This window comes from Arvicola amphibius, chromosome 7, assembly GCF_903992535.2.
Source record: "Arvicola amphibius chromosome 7, mArvAmp1.2, whole genome shotgun sequence".
In the NCBI taxonomy this organism is placed as follows: Eukaryota; Metazoa; Chordata; class Mammalia; order Rodentia; family Cricetidae; genus Arvicola; species Arvicola amphibius.
Window position 1 is genome coordinate 104,048,666 of NC_052053.1, and position 23,980 is coordinate 104,072,645.

A 23,980-nucleotide genomic window follows, 5' to 3' on the forward strand; every position below is an offset into this window, starting at 1 on the left:
CACGCACACATTCCTGTAGTGTGCACCCGCATACACATAAACAACCCTCATGCAAAAAGACCCTACCAGACCTCAAGCTGAACATCCAGCTCCAAAGCAATATACATACCACTCACGAGAATGAGTTGCTAAGTCACTTACGTACTTGAAGTAGCCTGAAATGAATATAGATAAGGATGAAACAAGCCAATCTGAAAAAAAAAAATACCTACTTACTGTATGTTTATAACCACATGTATTACTAGATATTGGATTTCTTTTTCAGTGTGGTGGAGGACTACTTACTGTTCGTGAGCCCAATGATATATAATGACCACTGTGCAATAGTTGAAATTCACAGAACTTTACAAAACCACACACACACACACACACAAAATGAACCTTAAGACACAGCCTACTAAAATGCATTAGGGAGTCAAAAAAATCTCAGGGTGAATGAAAGATACAACTAAACACTCTTCAATGACAAATGCATAGACAACTTCCACTAAAAGAAATCTAAGAGGAAAGTGGTAAAGGTTCCAAACATAGGAACTTTGGCAGAGAGATCCAGTCTGTAAGAGAAACTCAAAAAAGAACTCTGCACAAGCATGTACTCTAGTAGCAAAGTTATCTCCAAGGGGGAATGAGTTTAATAATTACTCACCATTTGCATGGATACTGAAACTGAACAATTAGGGCAATAGGTATAGAAGCCCTTCTTTCTGCTCGTGGGAGTTGGGAAATAAGCAGGGAACAAGAGCACAATAATTCACTTGTAACTGACTGGCATAGGAGATGTTGGGATGTACTCCCTTCTGCTTAATATATATACACAATATCTAAACATAGAAGATAGTTATAAATGTGAATCTACTCAGAGGTTTTGATGAATGTGTTATTGCTGTTATTGTTGTTGTGCAATCTGAGAGAGTCTACTAATGGCTCTCAACAGCAATTACAATGCCCTAATGTTTGTTTCTACATCTTTGTCCAATGCAAGTGATGTGTCTCTTTGGAGAAATGGCTGGATCCATAATTGTAGCTGGGAATCCAGATTAACCTAAAGCATTATGTAGTATGCCAAAGTAAGAAGTAATGATACACCGAGGGAAATGGAAGTTAATTGGAAATTTCCCAATAACCAAAATAAAGATAAGATGAGAAAGAAAAAGGAAATAACTTCGGGTTATGAGTGGAAATAAATAATAAAATGAGCATCCATGAATCCACAGTAATATAAATAAATGATTGTATACATAAGTAAACAGGGAAAAGAAACTTTCTGTGCAGAAGAGTTTCAAATAATTTTTGTGACTACTCTACCCTAAAGGATGGGTACTCAGCCCCTCAGTCCTTCAGTAAAAACTACCTATGTAGCACAAATTCTAGCTGCCCTTAATAAGAAAAACCCAGAGTCAGATATAGGCATTAATGCTGAAGATCAGAGAAAAAGAGCAGCCAGACTACTAATGCTCATACCGAAGGGTCCATTCTGTCCTCAGACTTCATTCTCTGACTGCAGGGGCAATCCTCAGACTGCAACTGTCTCCACCAAACCTCAGACTGCACTGAGTTCCTGTCTCTTCCCACCTTATATTTCTCTCTCTCTACCCAGTCATATGACTTCTGTCTCCACCTCCCTAGTGCTGGGCTGAAAGATGTGGGATCCCAAGTCCTGGGATCACCTTTGTGTGAGCTCTGTTTCTATTTTAGACAGATTCAATCTTGTGTAGTCTGGACTGGCCTTGAAGTAACAGAGATCCTTCTGCCTCTGTCTCCCAAGTCCTGGGATTAAAAACGTGTGTGCCACCACTCCCTGACCTCTAGTGGCTTAGGTCTGCACTCTGATCTTTAGGTAAGCTTTATTCGCTAAAACATAAAAAAAAAAAATCACTACAGCTGTGCACATGGGGCTTCCTTCCAGTGAAAAGTGAGAGGTAAAGCAAAGTCACAGGGCAGCAGCCTAACAAACATGACGCAGACAAGTGAGCGCCGACGTCCCAGTGATGGCACACACCTAAAGACAATGACAGGAGGGCAGTTTACCTATGTGTTCCCTCCAAATCTACAACCCAGCCTGTGACAGAAACAGAACTCTAAGCTGAGAGATATCTATCAGTATGTCTGACAAGTGGCCCTCATAACTGATAGGATGATGACATCTAGGGAGCTATCACAAAGCCAGGGACACCTAAGGTAACAGAGAATCCATGTGGCAATTGGGATGGTGTACGGAGACAGAAAAATCACATCCTTGCCAAAGCTAAGTAAATCTGAGTGGCTGTGGATTCTCGTTCATCAAGTGCCTGCGTAGTTAACTACCTAGGAAAGTAAGTGGCGCTTACGTCATATGATAATAAAAAGCTTTGGGTTGCATACGTACTACGAATCTGCCAGTAACTTTCCAATAAATCTAAATGACCTGTTTTTTAAAAAGTGAGGGAGGGCTGGAGAGATGGCTCAGTAGTTAAGGAGTACTGGGTCCTCTTCCTCATGACTTGGGTTTGATTTCCAGCACCCATTGGCTGGCCACAGCCATCTATAACTCTAGTCCCAGGGGATCCAGAAGCTCTCTTCTGGCCACTGCAGTCACTGCATGCATAGACATACAGGCAAGCAAAACACTCATACACACAAAATAATAGCATTTTTTAGAAAGTTAAAATGGAAATAATCCTATTAATTAAACTAAACTTCATTTTTCAAAATCAGATTCCTTGCTGTATATGAGACATACTATAGCCAGATATGGTGGCACGTGCCTGCAGTCCCAATATTCAGAAAGCTAACACAGAAGCATTACAAGGCTGAGGCAATCCTGGGCTACATACAAAGCTCTGTCTGCAAATCATGGGGAAACCCACCATGTTTAATTAGTGCTTGTAAACACATAGTGTGAGAGCAACAACAAAAAGCAGAAAAAGCAAGAAATTCTGATATCAGATCAGAGAAAAGTCAAAGGAAAGCACTATAATGTATGAAACCTTGTCTTCTGAACATGACCTATATGCTGCACACAGCAGCCCACAGCAGCTGCAGTGACCTAAGAATGACCTTCTGAAGGTTAGGCCAGTCCATATCCATCATTATGAATAGGGCGGATGAAGCATGAAGGCTCCATCCGCCCCTGAAGGACCATTGGGAGTTAGTGGGTTGTTGAATAGCCAGAACTGACAAGGTTGCCCATGCTCCAGTAAACAGCCCCATATCCATAATTATGTAAATGACCCTAATTGAACTAGTGGTGGGTCACCACACACACACACACCACACGCACACACACACACACGCAGAGAAAATCAGAAAACAGGGAGGGAACTATTGGGAATAAGAAGAGATTCCAGAGTAGTGGGGGTTAACATTATCAAGATACATCATATACATGTATAAAAGTGTCAAAAGAGTACATAAAACATATTTAAAATAGGGAAAATCATGATATAGGATAATGAAACAGAAAATTTTAATGTGATCATTACAGTTTATACCAAATATAATTCCATGAATATCTTTACTGTAGAATATTCAAGGTGCATAGAAAAACTAAAACTAGAACACTAAGCATATCTTTATCAAAAAATTCAAATGGTGGTAATAAGAGATAATTTAAGCATATAACAAGGAAGATTAATTCTGTGTGTGTGTGTGTGTGTGTGTGTGCGTTCATCTGTCTGTCTATCCATTCATTTGTCTGTCTGAGTTTTACGTGTGTGTTATGGGAGCACACTCAAAAGGCCCATGGTTGGGTAAGTCTTTAATGTTGTTTAGCTAACTTGGCATCATGCCGAGCTGCCTTGTAAATATTTATGTTTATACCATAGACACAAACTGTACTCCCATCCTTGATCACAGAAGCTTCATTTTGCAAATAAGTGCCTATGAATGCAGAGACTCATGGCCGTTTCAAGGTGCTCAGAAATAGAATAAGTGATGGTTGGATGTTCAATCCTAAAGAGAACATTTGTAACATCCCCCCGTGGCTCAGGGAACACCCCAGAAAGAAGAACAGAAAGAATGTAAGAGTCTGAAAATAAGAAGGGTTATGAAATGCTAAGGTTCTGAGCATGACAGAGTCAATATAAACATAAATTCATGGTCATGAAGTTGCCTGCACTGGACCCTCCCTACTGAGCCATTGTTAACTGATGTTACACCTCCTCCTTGGTTGTATACCATACGGTAAACCCACTGGGCTTCTATGGGTTGCTCCAGATCAAAGTCACACAGTCAATCCTGACTTAAAATCAAGAGGTCATTGATATAAAACAAAAAGACATGAACGCTGGGAAGGGGACTTGTGATGGTTTGAGTGAGAATGACCCCCATAAGCACATATGCTTGACAATTTTGGACCATATTTGGGCAGACAAGATCAAAAGGTGTGGCCTTCTTGGAGAAGGGGGTGTCACTAGGGGTGGGCTTTGGATTTCTAAAGACCTTTGGCCCTTCCCAGTTAGCTCTGCCGGCCTCCTACTTGGGAATAAGATGTGGGCTTCCCCGTAGTTCCTGCAGCCATGCCTTTGCTCCAACATCATGAATCTAACCCTCTAAATTGATAAGCCAGTTAAGTGTTTTGTTCCATAAGTTGCCTTGGTCATGGTGTGTTATCACGGCAACAGAAAAGTAAGCAAGACAGAGAGAAGGAGGTCCACAGTGGTGGAAGAAAGAAACAGTGAAGATGTGGATTCAGAGCAAGCGGAAAGCACCCTGACAAAATAAATCAATAAAAAGTGAAATTTTAAATTAAAAATACTACCTAACATAATCTGTAGATTATATTTAAAAGACTGAAGATAGGAAAACTTCAGGTCTTAAACATTTATCTAGTAAAGAACATGGTCGCTTTAACTCAAGGCTCATCTCAAAAAGCTAAAAGAGTTAGAGAAAGGAAGTTGGGTAAACAATGGAAATCAAAGGAGGAATCACTAAAGATAGAAGTAAGGTATTAAAGGATGTCATAGTAAGGTGAATCAATAACTCGAACATACAGTTTTAAAAAGTTTCCACTGATGAAAAAATATCATTCAACAAATCTATTTTAATAGCAAAAATAAGAATGCACCAATATCTTCCTTAAAATGGAAATGAATACCTGCCATTTCACTGTCATTCAGCATTCCACTGGAGACCAAGGCAATCAGTTTAGGGAAGTCACCAAGAGGCTTCAAAAACTAGGAAACTGTTCTGGTTTGCAGACTAATCAATAAGAGGAATAAAATTAGGAAAGGGGGAAGTATTGCTATGTACAGTGATGATAAAGCTATTCAGATCATTTAAATGTCAGCAAGTTAGCAAATAAATAGAAACATGTAGAAACTAAGAATTTTCATAAACATATGGCAAACACAGCCCCAGCTTAGACCAGCAACATGGAAGCAAGATGCCTCAAAAAATAGATTTAACTAACCGGTCTTGAAGGAGTTAGAAAAGAAACAATTAGAACACACACAGTTGGGTCGGTAAGGAAAGGAGTGTGGATCTAGGAAGAGTTAAAGGAGAGATCAAAGCATATTTTACTGGAAATCTCAAAAAAATCCCTAAAACATTACATAAAGAGTCCCAGGTGGAAATGTGCAATATTGAAAGAAGCTGATGAGACAAATGGCCTTACACTGGAGGAATAAAGCAGGAACCCACAGGGTGTTTCCTATTCTTTAATATTGCAGGGGTGGTGGGTGATGATGTAGAGGAGAAGAAGGTGGTTGTAGAAGTGGTGGAGGAGGGTAGTGGTGGTAGCGGTGGTGGTGGTGGGTAGGAGGAGGAGGAGGAAGAGATAGTGGTGATGTGATGGGGATGGTTGTGGATGGAGGAGATGCTGGTGTGTATGGAGGAGGCAGTGGTGCCAGTGGCAGATGAGTGGTGGTGGATGGGTGGAGGTGATGGAAGAGGTGGTACTGGAACAGGAAGTAGTAGTGGGGGTGGAGGAGGAGGCAGAGAAGGGGGAAAAGGGGGAGAAGAAGGTGAGGTGTGGTTTATTTGCACAAGCCTGACTTCACCCAGCAAATGACAAAGAGACACAAAAAGAAAATAAGGAAATGTGCCAGATGCAGACAGGCAATTGCAGGGTGGTAAGTTAAGTTTCAAACATGCCAGTTATGAAAATAATCTACTCACTGTTCCTAGTCTGTCTGTCTAGTGAGGATGTACCTACAGAAAGGCCTCAAGAATTTATCAGTCTCCTGTTTGCTTCCCTAAAAGAGTTTAGACGGAACCACAGAAAGGGACTTTGCCTGCCTCCTGGCCCACAATAAGAAGTCTGTAAATATAAAGACGATGCTAATTCTAATCATCCTATTGGGGTTTTTTTTCTCTATCGTTTCTATTCTTAGCTTCATATTGATAACCACAGTTCTGTGGAGAAACTCTTTCCTATTCTAGAAAAGTCCTCACACATTTCACGTGAGCTGAGAAGGCAGAATTAAAACCTCTGCCTCTGGTGTCTTTCCAACACACCAAGGTTGGCCAGAATTGAGCTCTTTTATTCTGGGAGCTACTTTAATAGCTATTATAACTTTAGTTATAACCTTGATACCCATAGGAAAGGCTGGGCATTTCAGTTTGTGTCTGAAGATCTGGACCACTTGTGCTAGTGTGGGACTGAATTCAGCATCTGTTTTAGTCTTTTGGTCTTCTTGGATATCTCACGTGGGGTTTTAGTGAGTGTCTATTTTATTGGGTCAACTAACTGGTATCATATGTAACATTATGACTGCCCAGCATGCACTTAATAAATGCAAAGGATTTCTTGAGTGATTTGGGTAAAATGGCAGAATAAAGGCTGCCGTTGCATGACCCTCTTAGACTGAAGATTTAGTTGTAAGAAAGGGTTCTATTCCAAAGAAAGAAAGAGAAAAGGCTTGGAGATTCACAAAGGCAGCGACAATACATATGAAAAGTTCCAAGGAAAGGACAGACAGGAGCCAAGGGGTCAACGCAGCACCAGTCACAGGGTTCTCTAGAAGGAGAGGGGGAAAAGAAGCCCCTTCTGAAAATAGACAATGTAACCCTGGCAGAGACACTAATGAGACTACGAAGAGAATACTAGCCTTGAACATAAGTAGTTTCAACTCACCAAGGAAGAGACACAGCTGGATAACCAAATTACAGACAAGATCCCACTACCTGCCAATTTTAGGAAACATAGTTCACTTAAAGACATCCACAGACCAAGAACTGAAGGATAATGATCTACCAGACAAATAAACAGGAACTGGAAACAGCTGGCATAGCAATTCTGCTAATGGGTAATGAATGTAGACTTCAAATCAAAATGAGTTAGAAGAGATAAAAAAAAAACACTACATATTAATCATGGGAAAAATTCATCAAGATACAACTGTAAATATGTACATTCTTTCCTGATTTCATAAACAATTTTAGGCATAAAATTCATAGAAACCCAGACACAATAATATTGGGTGACATCAGGACCCCATTCCATCTTCATCTTTAGAGAGCCCTTCAACTAAAGGTCGAAAGAAACTTCAATTTGCAATATGCATTCTCATAGACCTAAAGTACATCAGAGACCCTTCATAAAACTAAAATAACAAGTACAATTTCCAGTACCAAGTCTTCATAGAACTAAAAAAAAAATCTAAAATTCATATGGAGGCACAAAGATTCTTGATAGACAAGCAGAAAAGAGTTAAACAGAAAGACCAGTGTTAGAAGATTACATGATACTGATCTCAAATTACACTCCATTTCCATGGTACAAAAGCACTATAGTCTTGGTATGAAAATAGGCATCAAGACCAATGAGATAGAGCAAAAATAAAAATAAAAAACCTCAGAAAATAAACCCACACAACTACAGACATCTTAGCTTTGGTATATGTGCCAAAAATCACACTGGAAGAAAGGCATCTTCAACAAATGATGCTGAAAAACAGCTCCCTACCACACAGAAGACCTTAAGTTAGATCCATATCTCTCACTCTGCACAAAGTCAGTTGAAGATGGATCAAAGGCATTACTGTCATACTTGAAGCTTGAAATTGCTGGAGGAAAAGCATAATAAAATATCTAATATATAAACATGGGCAAAGACTTTCCTAAAACGTCTACTATCACAGGAAGCAATACCTAAAGAATTACTAAAAACTACACCTAAAACTGAATAACACAATCAATAACTGGGATAATGGAATGCATAGACATTTCTCAAAAGAAAACATACAAATCGCAAAAAAAAAAAAAATTTGGAAAAGGTCCTAACATCCTTGATCATAACAGAAATGCAAATCAACTTGCTTTGAGATCCTAGCTCATCCCAGCAGGAAGGGCTGTCCTCAAGATGATACAGGACAAATGCTGGAGAGGAACAAGAAGAACGAAGAGACAAAATCATTGTTAGTGAGACTGGAAACTGCGGCGGCCACTCTGGAAGTCAACATGAGTTAAAGTCGGACTACCTAGATGGCACGGCTACACAACTCTTGGGTATTATACCCCCAAGGCATCTAAATCTGTGTCCCACAGAGAAAACTGCACATCCATGTTCATAACTGCACTGTTCACAGCAGTCAGGAAGTCAGACTAGCCTAGGCATCCAGCAACAGATGAATGAGGAGAAACAGCAGCAGACATACACAATGGAAGTTATTTAGCCATAAACAAAGATGAGTTTTGTCATATTAAACAAAACGGTCTAGCAATAGGGAAAATAGTATAAAGGTTCTTTAAATTTTTTTAAAATAAAACTATGATTTGGTCAAGTAAAAACAAATAAGTTTTGTGGCATTTGAAGGGAAATGGGTGCAGCTGGAAATAATTATGTTATGCAAAATAAATCAGACTCAGAAAGTTGAATACTACATTTTTTCTTACTCATATTTGTATCCCAGATTCAAACATTTATGTGTACGTACGCGCGTGAGTGTATATGTGTATGTGTGCCTATGCATATGTAGGTCATGAAGAAGAAAGAGGGCTAGGAGAGGGGAGGAAGAAGGAAAGTGGGAAACGAAGTCATATAACACGAAAAACAAAAGGAACAATTCATTTGGAAAAAGAGAGGGCACCATCAAGAGGAGAGCAATGAGGATGGGGTAGACTAGGAGAGGAGGATTAATAAAAAAACTGTATAATGACATACACGCATAAATATGCTGTAGTGAAACCCATCAATCTCTTTGTTAACTTGAAAACGTTTTCTCTTGAAGACATGGCTCCTTTGTGTCATCCTGTCCTAGAAACTGTCATGTAGTTCAGAGAAATTGAACTGTCCCTACCTCTTGATACTGGGATCACGCATGGCCCACCTCACCAGGCCTGAAAATTCAATTTAAAAAAATGCACAGGACTTCAGCAGTGACTCATTTCTCAATCAAGGAACCGATCAAATCCTTCTCACTGATATCTGACTTCGGTAGTAGAGATATGCCTAACATCCTTGAAATTCTTCTCCTTCTTACCTCTAAATTACGATAGATTTCAACTGCAAATTGGCCTTTACTAGGAAATACGCTCCCATAGATTCAATGTATTTTAATTTTGAGCTGAATAAGGACAATTCCAAATATGCTGGATTTCTCAAGATGCATTTGACAAGATGCATTTATATAGGACTAGTTCTTTCGCAATGTTCTGATATGCCTTTGGCAAAATCTGCTTGAATATTTACTCTTTCTGTAGCTTGAGGTGTTCATTAGAGCTCCCTTGCACCTATTCATGAAGATATAATTGGTCCAGGATGCGTTCCACATAGACAGTGATTAAAATCTTCATGATGTCTGCAATTCTCATGGGCTTCATTTGTTTCTAGTCTCAGTCTCTGCATGTATAATCATATAATACTACTGTATATGTTTATATTTTCATTAGGTTTCACAGAAACTTTTTCTACTTTGAGCAGAGCATTACAAAGTAAGTGGCCTCCCGATATAAAGACCCAGAGATAGCATCGTGTTACCTGAGAAGTACAGAGAGAATGACGGGATGGGATAGGGTGAGATGGGGTAGAACGAAGCTACTCCAAAAAGTAGAAGCAGCATGGAATCTTGGAGAGGAGAGAATAGCGGGAATAATGAAATTACAATTTTCATGATAAAGTACCTGAAGTGAAAAGGAAGACAGGGAAAGTAGGAGGGGAGAAGAAGTATAGGAAGAAGAGGCAGACTGAGGGAGAAAAGCAGGATAAAGGAAGGAAGTGTGGAAATGTAAAGGGTTAAGAGAAAGGAACCACGGGAATTTGCATGCAGTGTGAGAAAGCTGCCAGTCATCTAACTGACAGACAAGCCAATGACAATCAGATCTGGGTATCTTATACCAATGTATGCTGAGTCAACAAGCAGTTCATGTCATCACAGAGGCAGGATGCTTAACTAAAGGTAGGTTTTGTATAGAACTGTGGAATCAATGTAAAAGTCTAGTATAGCCATTTAATAAGCTCGGTCGCTTGGATTTTTTATTATTAGTTCTATATATTTCAATGCTCAGAAAACAATCCTAATAGCATACCGTTCATGGGAAAATAAGTCAGAGATATTGAACAGGAATGTACATATGAAAAGGTAAACCTGAACCCAACACGCTAGGTCGGCAGTCTACAGACTCTGAGTCCTCCATGACCACTGCAGGATCATAAAATTTTGTACTAGGCATGCTGGCACACTCTCTAATTTTATCAGCTGTGAGACAGAAGCAAGAGAATCACTGTAAATTCCCGGGCAGCTGCTCTACATAGCAAGTTTCAGATTAGCCAGGTCTATATATAGTCTCTCTCTCTCTCTCTCTCTCTCTCTCTCTCTCTCTCTCTCTCTCTCTCTCTCTCTCCTGTGTCTCTATTATATATGTAAGTTCATATGTTCATATATATACTTCTTTATACATCTATAACTTTTGTGCCAAGCACCATTACAATATTTTCTCTCTGGATCATACAAAAAAATAATTAAAGCGAAAGTCTGAAATCATAGCTTTCCATAGCACCTGGTTTCCTGGTTACTATGACAACTCTAGAGAGAATAAAATGAGCTTCCAAGATATAATCAAATTCATTGATTTTTAAAAATCAGGTTATATATTTCATGAATAGCAAATTCTGAATGCTGAGTTAAAAATAGAACGTGTTGCTTGAATCATAATATTACACATTTTCACATGGGAAACTTTTCAACCTCGAATCCAAAAGCACTGTATCCACAGAGCTGCTGGAGGAAGCATAGCATCCTTGTTTTTACAGTGTACACTGTACCAACTGAATCCAAAAGACAGGGCCTCTGCGTCTGCTAGGATAATGAGTTGCCACTGACTGTCACCATTCCTCCTTCTAGGAAATGGAGTTCCATAAGCAGATGTTATAGCTCAGTGTTTCAATGTATTATTAAAGGATTGCGGTAATAAAGTATTTGGTGGGAAACACACAGTCCCAAGATGAATCACAAGTAAACAACAGTGAGAAATACAGATTATAATTAAAGCAAACTGTTGAAGCATCAATGCACATAGTTATTACTGATAAGGAAGACCAGCCACTTCTGCCAGATTTAGAAGAAATTGTGAGAAAACAGTTGTTTAAAAAAATCAGTTTGGAATTGCAGATCTATTTATGTCAACTATTAGCAGCTAGAAGTTTCATTAGCCATAGAGTCATCCACCTAAATTCATACTGTCTGCTGGGTGTAATGGCAATGAGTTTTAATTACTTAAGACCTTGGACTCTATTTTGGGTTTGAGGTGTATGTGTGTGCATGTGGCATGTGTGTGTATATGTGTGTGTGAGTTGTATCTGTGTGTGTCTATGTTTCTCTGTGTGTTCAGTCAGTGCTCAAACATTTTTTAGGTTACATTCATTTGTTTGGCAATGTACTGCCCAGCACAGGTTGTGCAGAAATAGTAACTGTCTTAGTTAGAGTTTCCATTGATGTATAGAGAGACTCCATGACCACAGCAACTCTTATTTTAAAAAAAAAAAAACATTTTAATTGAGGTGGCAGCTTACAGTTCAGAGTTTCAGTCCATTATCATCATGTTGGGGAGCATGCCAGTAAACAGGCAAACATGGTGCTGGCTACATCTACATCAGAAGGCAACAGGAAGTAGACTGTCTATAACACTGAGCAAAGCTTGAACAAAAGAGACCTCAAAGCACACCCCCACAGTGACCCACTTCCTCCAACAAGACAACACCTACCTCAACAAACCCAATAATAATAATGAGGTCTTACTTATGGCCTATTATTCAGAGTTGGGATAAATTGATAGTGAATGGTAAATTTTTCTGAGAAGCACAACAGTAGTAAAATGTCAATATATGAAAACAGTTCTCTTCCCAAATCTGTTCACTGTAAGCAGAAAGCAAGATGAATTGTGTAGGCCTAGATATTATCAAGTTGTATAGTCACCCGCCCCACCCCATCTTCTTGCCCTTGCCCTAGATTGATGGGCTGAAATCCTAATACTCAGGACCTTAAAATGTGATTGCTTTTGGAGACTGACTTCAAAAGAAATAATCAAGTTTAATGAGGTCATAGGAATGGTTCCCTACTCCAGTCTGATTGGTGCCTTTCTAAAGATTGGGGGAAAGCCACAGGGTCACATGCATGCATATGATGTACGACAATGCAGGAGTCAAAGAGATTGACTTCAAGGGAAACCAAACCTCCTGACACCTTAATCCTGAACTTTTAGCCTTCAGAATAGTGGGCACATAAGCTTTATTGTTAAGCTACCAAATATCTGATATTTTGGTACGTAATTCCTTACAAACTAATACAAGAATTCTGAGAACTTAAGATCAACTCTGATTCACTTTCCTGGGGGAAGGGAGAGTTTCTTCAAGCATCTCAACTCATAGCATGTTGACTTTGCCCTTCTGTTCCTTCCTCATTTCTGCCACATTAGAAGAGTGGAGCAGAAGATAGCCAAGTGGGCTGCTCTACTGTGAGAGCAAAGGATCAAGACCACGAGATTTCATTGACTCTTCCATCCTTCCAAGTATGCTTTGGCTGGAGGCAAGAAAATAGCTACGGCGGAGTGGCGCCTTACACAGAAATGGAGATAACTTTTTAAAAAGCAAGGTAAGCTTTTGATGTCATCTAAAACTTAACTCTCTCTCTATATATATATATATATATATATGTGTGTGTGTGTGTGTGTGTGTGTGTGTGTGTGTGTGTGTGTATGTGTGTGTGTGTGTGTGTGTGTATTGGGGGATGAGACCAAGAGAACATGATCTAGGAAGTGGGTTGAATAGCTCGTCTGACAATTACCATACTGTCTGAGGTTCTGTGTGTGTTTGATATTTGCTCCCAGGAAGTCAGTAGAAAGGGTCCACAGCACACTCATAAGGAGACCCTCCACTGAAAATGCACCTGAAATATCTATGGAAATAGCAGGAATAAAAAGCAGGCCATCAGGAAGACACAGCCCAGGGGAAAGGGTATATATTTCACTCATCCAAATGTAAATAAGCCCAGCCCAGCTTAGCTTCTGGGATCAGATAGATTGAGCAGGTTCAAGGAGGCATGGCTCTAGAGCAGGTTTGTGTTGCTGTACTGAAAGTCCAGATGGAAGGGCTTGTGGACAGACAAGTCAACAATGACCTCTGCACCTTTGTACATCTTCTCAACTACAGTTCTCACAGTACTAGATACTGTCAGTGAATCACCTCTGTGCTGAAAAACACCCAATCAATGCCCAATTCCTGTGGGCCCATACTCCCACGAGAATGTCAGTGGAGACATTTCTAAGTTTTCATTCACCTGTTTCACTGCCAGTTCAAGTCAAGAAGGAACATCAGGTAGTGATGCTTTCTAGACCAAATACTGTAGTGATGAGCTGCGGGCGGCTTCCTGCCGCCTGGCTCTCGGCCACCGGCTAGCTTGTGCCCCGAAATAACAACACAAATTGTATTCTTTTAAATACTGCCTGGCCCATTATTTTCAGCCTCTTACTCACATCTTCTCTAACTCATATCTAATAATCTGTGTAGCACCACAAAGTGGTGTCTTACCGGGAAAGATTCTAGCATACGTCCATCTTGGGCTGGAGCTTCGTTGCATCTGGCTGTAGTGGCAGGGCAATTGTCTGAGCCATCTACCTCACTTCCTTCTTCCTGTTCTGTCTACTCCACCCACCTATTTTCTAACCTATTAGGCCAAGCAGTTTTCTTTATTAATTAACCAATGAAATCAACAGATTGATGGAAGACCGCCTCCATCAAAATACTATCTGGACCTTCAGGAGTTAAGAACATTCATGGAGGCTTGTGTCCACTTCTTTCAGCCCTGGGACCCCATCTGGCTTAGAGACTTGTCCAGGCCTTATGGATGCTGCCACAGTCTCTATGCGTTCACATGGGCTTCAGTTAGGTTGTGTCTTAAAAGGCCTGTGTATTTGATGTTTTCCATGTCTATTGGTTCTTACAATTTTCCTGCATTCCTCACAATAGGCTCCCCGAACCAGGGGTAGGTGGGATTTGATGGAGACATCCCATTTAGGACTGAGTGCCCCAAGGTTTGAACTCTTTCTGGTTGTGAAGCGCCATCCTTAACCGAGAAGATATCTCTAATTGACAGCTCCTAACAGAGGAAAAACTAGTTTTCTCCAACAGAACCTCATGGGTACACAAACCACATCTAAGGATGCTCCCCATGCCCAGACAAAATGGTCTTAATGGCATGTTTTAAGGATTTTTGTTCATAATGTTTTGTTTGGACATAACCTTACAGGTGCTTTACTTATTTTTGTTTTTACGGGACTTCCATGTGTGTGTCTATATGTCTTTATGTGTTTCTTGCTTGGCTCTTTTTTTTCTGTTTGTCTGTTTTGTCCTGGCCTGCTTTGTTTTTATTTTATGTTATTATTGTTATTGGATACCTGGGAGGGATTTTTTTTCTAATGAGAGAACGAAAAGAAGGATGTGGATTTTGATGGGTAGGAGATGTGGAGAATCTGAAAGGAGTTGAGGGAGGGGAAATAGTTACCAGAATGTATTGAATAAGCAAAAAAAATCAATTTTCAATTAAAAAAATAGAACGTTCATGGTCCTAAGAACTGACCAGTTCCAGCTATTTTTCTCTCTCCCAAAGTGCAATATTCAACATGGTGGAGGGATCATCATCTACCAGTCACAGGGGTACACTTGCCAAATGCCAGAACTGCAGCTGATGCAATTGCAACTGATGTTCTTAAGGGCTAAGAGAAGATGCAGGAAGTGGGATGAATGAAAATAGATGGTTAGTATGCATGGTAAATGCATCAAAATTCGACAGTCTCTCATTTGGTATCATTCTTATGAACACACAGGTTTCATCAACCCTGAAAGCAACTGACCTGACTTTGGAGCAAAGATTTACTGGCAGTTCTAATTACCATATCTTCATCAGTCAGAATCTATCTATCTATCTATCTATCTATCTATCTATCTATCTATCTATCTACCTACCTACCTACCTATCTATCATCTATCTATTTATCTATTTATTTATCTAGCTAGCTAGCTAACTAGCTTTGTGTGTGTATGTATACAATGTTAATAGTGCTTAACATGTGTCCTGGGACACCTGAGCAAGAATTTTCAATTTTGTTAGCCAGTTCATATCTCTCATATTGGCTTAGTTCAATAAACATGAAAGTGTGTGCTCAGGCTACATTCTAGGGATTCAGAGATAAACACAGAATGCTGGCGGGCAGCCAGACCCTCCCTCAGAAATGCATGAAGTAAGCATTAGTTGCCAGCAACCCTTTCTTGAGATTTCTTGTAAATCCCTAGAACCTCTCTGTCCCTCTATAACTACTTGACGGTTGGCAGATTACGATCTCCAAAGATTAAGTCTACATTTGGTAGTTATCTTAAATAATTATTTTGAAGTATTAAATGACAAATCTTTCATTAATATTTAGGAAAGGGCTTAGTTGGGGCATATTCACAGGTGTTGGAACAAACCATAAATAGTTGATTTGTGAATTAATGAATAAATGAATGAGTTGGCAGACTCATGAAACACCTTGAGATAAGTCAGTTCCAGGACATCTTACCAACTCTGTTCCTAATCAATACCAGTGTCACAGTGATGTCATGATGTTGTTCCTTACATAATAAAAATTAATGAATATCTTCTTAGAGCTGATGAAACTCTAGTGAATAATGTGCACCAGCAGACTCACTAGCTCCATTATGCTAACCTGGTGAAGAATGTAGTAAGATATGCACTATCCCAAGCACAGCGGAGAACTGTGTGACACCTACCAGAGATACATTCTGGAAAACATACTGCACCAGGCATCATGTGAACCACAAAGGGGAAAAGACAGCTGTTATTCCATGCTTGGTGTTGATAAAGAAAATACCTTCCTTGTTAAATTGCTGTACTTGGTGGTGCACATAATCAATGCTAAGATCCTCCAGCATTAAAAGACTAGAGACACTTCTCTTGTTCACATAACTGATGCCCTTTTTAGCAAGGCTCTCATATGTGATTTCACTTCTGCAATCCTTCTGGGTACTTAGTACTGTGTAATACCATCCTTGCCCCTGTACATCCATCTGAAGCAGTTCCTTCTTACTGCCCAGTCTACAAGCCATGTTCACTTCTGCTCACCCATGCTATCTGGAAGGATTCCCATGCTAGCACCTCTTCTTTGCAAATGCATTCTGAGGATCAGAACTTTCACCTCACCTGCAGAGTGTGTGGCCTCTAGCTGACCTCTGTATTCCAACAGACACCTCTTCTCATCCTACCTTGTGGCACTTCATGTCTTGAGACTGCAAACAGTTATTTTAACAACTGATCAAGCTGGACTCTAAAATATATAGATTCTGATTCTTCTAAGTTAATCAAATTATCTCTGAGACACAATACTTTATCTGCCACAAGCCCTAAACAACTCTGCATGTCAGTAAATAATGAACACATTTTGAGGGGGGTGGTATTCAAGACAGGGTTTCTCGTAGCTTTGGAGCCTGTCCTGGAACTAGCTCTTGTAGACCAGGCTGACCTCAGATTCACAGAGCTATGCCTGCCTCTGCCTCCCAAGTGCTGGGATTAAATGTGTGTACCACCACTGCCAGGAAAATTATGAATACATTTTAAATGTGAGCTTTGGAGATTATGAAATGGAAAGGCCTACCTATCCAAACCTTCAACTTTTCTTAAATGAGATCCTAAAAATCATGATTTTAGGGATAATTGAGAACAGGAACAGTATTTTGCATAATACCTAGGAGTGTCCATCTATAGGTGGGTAGGAGTTTGAGAGGTTATTTGAGATGATGTATTTCAACCTTTGGAAGGGGATATTCATCCAGGAAGCTATCTAGGACAGTTGTGCAAGTACACAAAGAAAATATGGTATTTTATCTCAAAGTAAGCAAAACTGCTACCTGTATCCTACAATAAGAGAGAGTGGGCATTTTAAAAAATCTTTCATACCACTCTATCCCTATAATTATCTAAACAGCACTGAGGTTCTTTCTGGATATGTTTACTTATGTTTTTCCTTGAGAATCTCATACATATATACAATGAAATATGATACATCTGCTACCATTTCCCCCTTCAAATCTCTCAGTACCCCCATAACACATTTCACTTGCTATTGTTATTTTGCTAAATGGTCATATTATTGAATAACCCTAGTGAGAATGCTGAGAATTATAGCTGAGTGTTCATCCCTAACTGAAGCGTCAGTAGGTCGGTATCCGTGTCAGCAAGTTCCCTCCAAGGCTCAGGCAACATTGCAGAAGGCGGCATAAAAAAGCGAAAGAACTGGAAGATGGGAGAAATGTAGAGCTGCCTACTGGACGGGACAGGGCTATTTAGACACCCACAGCAGCTGTTGTACCACTGTGCAACTTACACAAAAACCAAACCAGCCAGAGATCCTGTGAGGAAGGGGTAAGTAATTTCTAGGCAGGCTGCACCCATTCCTGCGGAGATTATGACAGTTAGTGACTGCTAGGAAGGATAAAACAAAACACTCCTCAGGACATATTTATGACATTTGTACAGCTGTCAATAGTGCAAACAGAGACTGTTCTTTCATTCCCAGCCACACCGACCTGTATAGTCATACAGAAACTACATTAATTACAACACTGCTTGGCCTATTAGCTCAGGCTTTTTATTAACTTACTCTTACATGCAAAATTAATCCACTTCTGTTAATCTATGTATCACCATGAGGCTGTGGCCTACCAGTAAGGTTCTGGTGTCTGTCTCCTTCGGTGGCTACAGGGCATCTCTCTGACTCTGCCTACTCTCTCTATATATATCTCTTCCATCCTGGCTATATTCTGCCCTGCCATAGGCCAAAGCAGCTTTCTTAATTAACCAATAAAAGCAACACATATATAGAAGAACATCCCACATCAAATAGTTATCAACTTTATGATCAATATATAAACCTACTTCGTTTGAATACTGTAAGTTTAATACACAGCAAAGATTTGATAGTGATTGAGTCTAGTCAGATAGTAGAGAAATCTGAATTTCCCTCTTTTAAGACTAAATGAGAGTAGCATTATCTAAATGAAATCACGAAGTACTTAATATATGAAGACTGAAGAAATGGAAGAACGGCACGAGCAGAACGTATATAACATTCCCAGGGTTAGGGGACAAAATTCTCTTATCTGTTTGTTCTCTGTCTTGTTTCCCTCTAATATTTGCCAAAATTTCTACTATCAGTTAATCCCTCCCATCTACCTAGTTTTAGTTAAGCTAGCTCCTTTTAAGCTTCAGTAGTGGGAACACTCCTAAAGGTATTTCACTAGCAGGAAGAATGCTTAACAAATAACATTGCATTAGGGGGAAAACAAAATCAACATCAAGGATGCCAAATTGCCGAATGGCTGATGTAGAGTATTAGAAGCCAACAATATGCTGAAAATTTGTATCTCTGCCCAGAGCTACATTTAAGCAAAAGAAACATCACTTCTACTTTGAAGAAAAAGCTCCTAAATCAGCAAACTGAAGTAAGTCAGCTGAACCTTTCTCTGAAGTATTTGGCAAACAACACATTTAGTAATATTTTGAACACACGCAATGCCGCTTTTCCAAGGTGCCCAAAATATTTTGTCAACATCCAATCAGCTTCAGAGTAGCTTGAGCAAACAAATACAGAATTAGTTCTATTCTGTAGGGTTGATGTCCACTACCCACAGTAGTCAAATGTGAAGCAAGCTAGGGTCAGAGCCCCTCTAACAGCCCTGCTCCACGCTGTCCTATATGGTTGCCTATTTCGAGCACCTTCACTAAAATAGAAACTGCTTTTCCTACATGAGACTTCCCCTGAAAAGTAAAAGAGCAAACCTAGGCATCTCTGGCTGCCACTAGATCGATTCAAAGGTGAACCTAAGGACGTTTTCTACAGAAGACTACAGCTGCCTTTAAGATAATAATTACTACTCAGAATTGTGGCCTTTGTGAATACCTCATGCTACCAGAGATACCTGCAATTCCTCAGAACTTTCTGGGACGCAGAAGAAATGATTGGCAGGCTCTTTTCAATTACAGGGTTAAAGGAGCATTTCAAAAAGTTCTTTCCAGGGCTAGCAACGTAGCTCATCTGGTAAAGTGGTGTGGGCCTTGTGTGCAAAAAATTCTGAGTTTGATGCCCAGAACTTTACAATCCTATTATACTGTAAGTCTAACACCCAAGGATATTGAAGTTCAAGGTTATCCTTGGTGACATTGCAAGTTCAAGTCCATCATGGGCTTCACAAGCCCCTATCGCAAAAGAAAATTTACTCCAAATCAAATCACTACCCACACCTGTCATCTTCATGGAAATCAGTGAGGCCAATGATTATGAAACACAACCATCCTTCCCCTCCAAACACCTCATAGGTCCTTGTTTCTGGTGTCCCCCAGATCCTCTTGAGACTACAGGAGCTCACTGTCACTCATTCCCTTTTGTATCTAAGACACTGTATCCTTCCAGTGCTCCCCAAAAGGTGGCCAACAACTTTTGATGCTGATTTGTCTGGATCAAATCCCCTCAATATCTACTTCGATCTCACAGACTTAAAGCTACATAAGTAATTTGTCTTACTTAAGCAGTGTTAGTGGCTTATAGCATATTACAATATCCTCAGCACATTTGCATATTTGTATTTAATAGTTACTGTCTCGATATTCTGATAATATTTTCATTCTTGAGCATTTGATGTGTATCTTCAAAGTGACAAAATCTTGCATCTAATTTATGAGCATTAATCACTACACTTTAAAGTATAGAGGATCAGTTTATTAACCAGGTTTGAAAATTGATTCAGTTTCATTTTACCTGAACTTCAGGCTACAATCTCATAAAAAGCAAGTTGGTAGCCAAGGCTAGGTCCATTCTAACATGTATATAATGAATAACTAAGCTCTATCTCACCAAACCTAGCCCTCTTCTCAAGCTCCATTTCTAATATCACAATAGCACCATCATTTGCTATTTCTCTCTTATACATTTTATTTTAGAATCACCTATTTCAGAGTCTCTCCCTCCATCCCTCATTCCATCCTTCTGGAGACTGAACTTCCAAAGGCAAACAGTGCTTGTTTTTTTTTTTGTTTGTTTGTTTGTTTTGTTTTTGTTTTTCTTTCTCATTTTTTTATTAAAGATTTCCATCTCTTCCCCTCCTCCTCCCCCTTCCCTCCCCTCCCTTCCACCCATACCCCCACTCCACCCCTCTCCAAAGACAAAGAGCCATCAGGGTTCCCTTCACTATGTTCAGTCCATGGTCCTCCCAGCTCCCCCTAAGTCCAGGAAGGTGAGCAACCAAACTGACAAGGCTCACAGTGAGCCCGTCCATGCTGTAGAGTTCATGTTCATTGCCATTGTCCTTGGTTTCTCAGTCCTCCTCCACCGTCAGCCACATTCAGAGAGTCCGGTTTGGTGCCCTGTTCCATCAGTCCCATTCCAACTGGACTTGGTGGTCTCCCGTTAGATCTGTCCCACCGTCTCAATGGGTAAAAGCACTCCTCACGGTCCTGACTTCCTTGCTCATGATCTCCCTCCTTTTGCTCCTCATCAGGACCTTGGGAGCTCAGTCCGGTGCTCCTATGTGGGGCTCTGTCATTTTCTCCATCCAATGCCAGGTGAAGAGTCTATGGTGATATGCAAGATATTCATGAGTATGGCAATAGGATCTGGACATTTCTGGCACCCTCTCCTCAGCTGCCCAAGGACCTAGCTGGGGGCATCTTCCTGGACACCTGGGAACCCCTCTAGAGTCAAGTCTCTGCCAACCCTAGAATGGCTCCCTTAAATAAGATATATAATTCCTTGTTCTCATATCCACCCTTCCTATATCCCAACCATCCTATTCCCCCAAGCTCTTCCCATCCTCCACTTCACACTTTTCTCACCCCATCCCCCATCCCCCATCCCACCTCACCCCCATGTTCCCATTTTTTGTCCGGCAATCTTGTTTACTTCCAATATCCAGGAGGATAACTATATGTTTTTCTTTGGGTTCGCCTTCTTATATAGCTTCTCTAGGATTTTTTTCGAATTATAGGCTCGATGTCCTTTATTTATGGCTAGAAACCAATTATGAGTGAGTACATCCCATGTTCATCTTTTTGGGCCAGGGTTACCTCACTCAGGATGGTGTTTTCTATTTCCATCCATTTGCATGCAAAATTCAAGATGTCATTGTTTTTTACCGCTGAGTAGTACTCTAATATGTATATATTCCACACTTTCTTCATCCATTCTTCCACTGAAGGGCATCTAGGTTGTTTCCAGGTTCTGGCTATTACAAATAATGCTGCTATAAACATAGTTGAACAAATGCTTTTGTAATATGATTGGGCATCTCTTGGGTAAATTCCCAAGAGTGGGATTGCTGGGTCCTGGGGTAGGTTGATCCCAAATTTCCTGAGAAACCTCCACACTGCTTTCCAAAGTGGTTGCACAAGTTTGCATTCCCACCAGCAATGGATGAGTGTACCCCTTACTCCACATCCTCTCCAGCAAAGGCTATCATTGGTGTTTTTGATTTTAGCCATTCTGACAGGTGTAAGATGGTATCTCAGCGTTGTTTTGATTTGCATTTCCCTGATTGCTAAGGAGGTTGAGCATGCCCTTAAGTCTTTTAAATGTCTTTTGGCCATTCGAACTTCTTCTGTTGAGAATTCTCTGTTCAGTTCAGTGCCCCATTTTTTAATTGGGTTAATTAGCATTTTAAAGTCTAGTCTCTTGAGTTCCTTATATATTTTGGAGATCAGGCCTTTGTCTGTTGCGGGGTTGGTGAAGATCTTTTCCCAGTCAGAAGGCTGCCTTTTTGTCTTAGTGACAGTGTCCTTTGCTTTACAGAAGCTGCTCAGCTTCAGGAGGTCCCGTTTATTCAATGTTGCCCTTAATGCCTGTGCTGCTGGGGTTATACGTAGGAAGCGGTCTCCTGTGCCCAAATGTTGTAGAGTACTTCCCACTTTCTCCTCTAACAGGTTCAGTGTGTTCAGATTGATATTGAGGTCTTTAATCCATTTGGACTTGAGTTTTGTGCATGGTGATAGACACGGATCTACTTTCATTCTTCTACAGGTTGACATCCAGTTATGCCAGCACCATTTGTTGAAGATGCTTTCTTTCTTCCATTGTGTGCTTTTAGCTCCTTTATCAAAAATCAGGTGTTCATAGATTTGTGGGTTAAGATCTGGGTCTTCTATTCGATTCCATTGGTCGACTTCTCTATTTTTATGCCAATACCAAGCTGTTTTCAATACTGTAGCTCTGTAATAGAGTTTGAAGTCAGGGATGGTAATGCCTCCAGAAGTTCCTTTATTGTATAAGATTGTTTTGGCTATCCTGGGTTTCTTGTTCTTCCATATAAAGTTGATTATTGTCCTCTCAAGATCTGTGAAGAATTTTGATGGGATCTTTAATGGGATTACATTAAATCTATAGAATGCCTTTGGTAGTATTGCCATTTTTACTATGTTGATCCTCCCAATCCAAGAGCAAGGGAGATCCTTCCATTTTCTGGTGTCCTCTTCAATTTCTTTCTTCAAAGACTTAAAGTTCTTGTCAAATAGGTCTTTCACTTCCTTGGTTAGAGTTACCCCAAGATATTTTATGCTATTTGTGGCTATCGTGAAAGGTGATGCTTCTCTGATTTCTTTCTCTGCTTCCTTATCCTTTGTATATAGGAGGGCGACTGATTTTTTTGGAGTTGATCTTGTATCCTGCCACGATACTAAAGGAGTTTATCAGCTGTAGGAGTTCTTTGGTGGAGTTTTTCGGGTCGCTTATGTACACTATCATATCATCAGCAAATAACAAAGTTTAACTTCTTCCTTTCCAATTCGAATCCCTTGATCCCCTTGTTTTGTCTTATGCTATTGCTAGAACTTCAAGTCTTTCTTGAATTTAATGAAAATAAAGACACAACATACTCAAACTTATGGGACACTATGAAAGCAGTGCTAAGAGAAAAATTCATAGCACTAAGTGCCCACTTAAAAAAAAAAACGGAGAAAGCACACATTGGAGACTTAACAGCACACCTGAAAGCTTTAGAAAAGAAAGAAGCAGACTCACCTAGGAGGAGTAGAAGACTGGAAATTATCAAACAGAGGGCAGAAATCAACAAAATAGAAACACAGCCGGGCGGTGGTGGCGCACGCCTTTAATCCCAGCACTCGGGAGGCAGAGGCAGGCGGATCTCTGTGAGTTCGAGACCAGCCTGGTCTACAAGAGCTAGTTCCAGGATAGGCTCCAAAGCTACAGAGAAACCCTGTCTCGAAAAACCAAAAAAAAAAAAAATAGAAACACAGAAAACAATCCAAAGAATCAATGAAACAAAAAGCTGGTTCTTGGAGGAAAATCAACAAGATTGACAAACCCCTAGCCAAACTAATCAAATGGCAGAGAGAGAACACACAAATTAATAAGATCAGAAATGAAAAAGGGGACATAACCACAGACACAGAGGAAATTCAGAGAATCATTAGATCTTACTACAAAAGCCTGTATGCCACAAAATTGGAAAATGTAAAAGAAATGGACACTTTTTTAGATAAGTACCATATACCAAAGTTAATCCAGGACC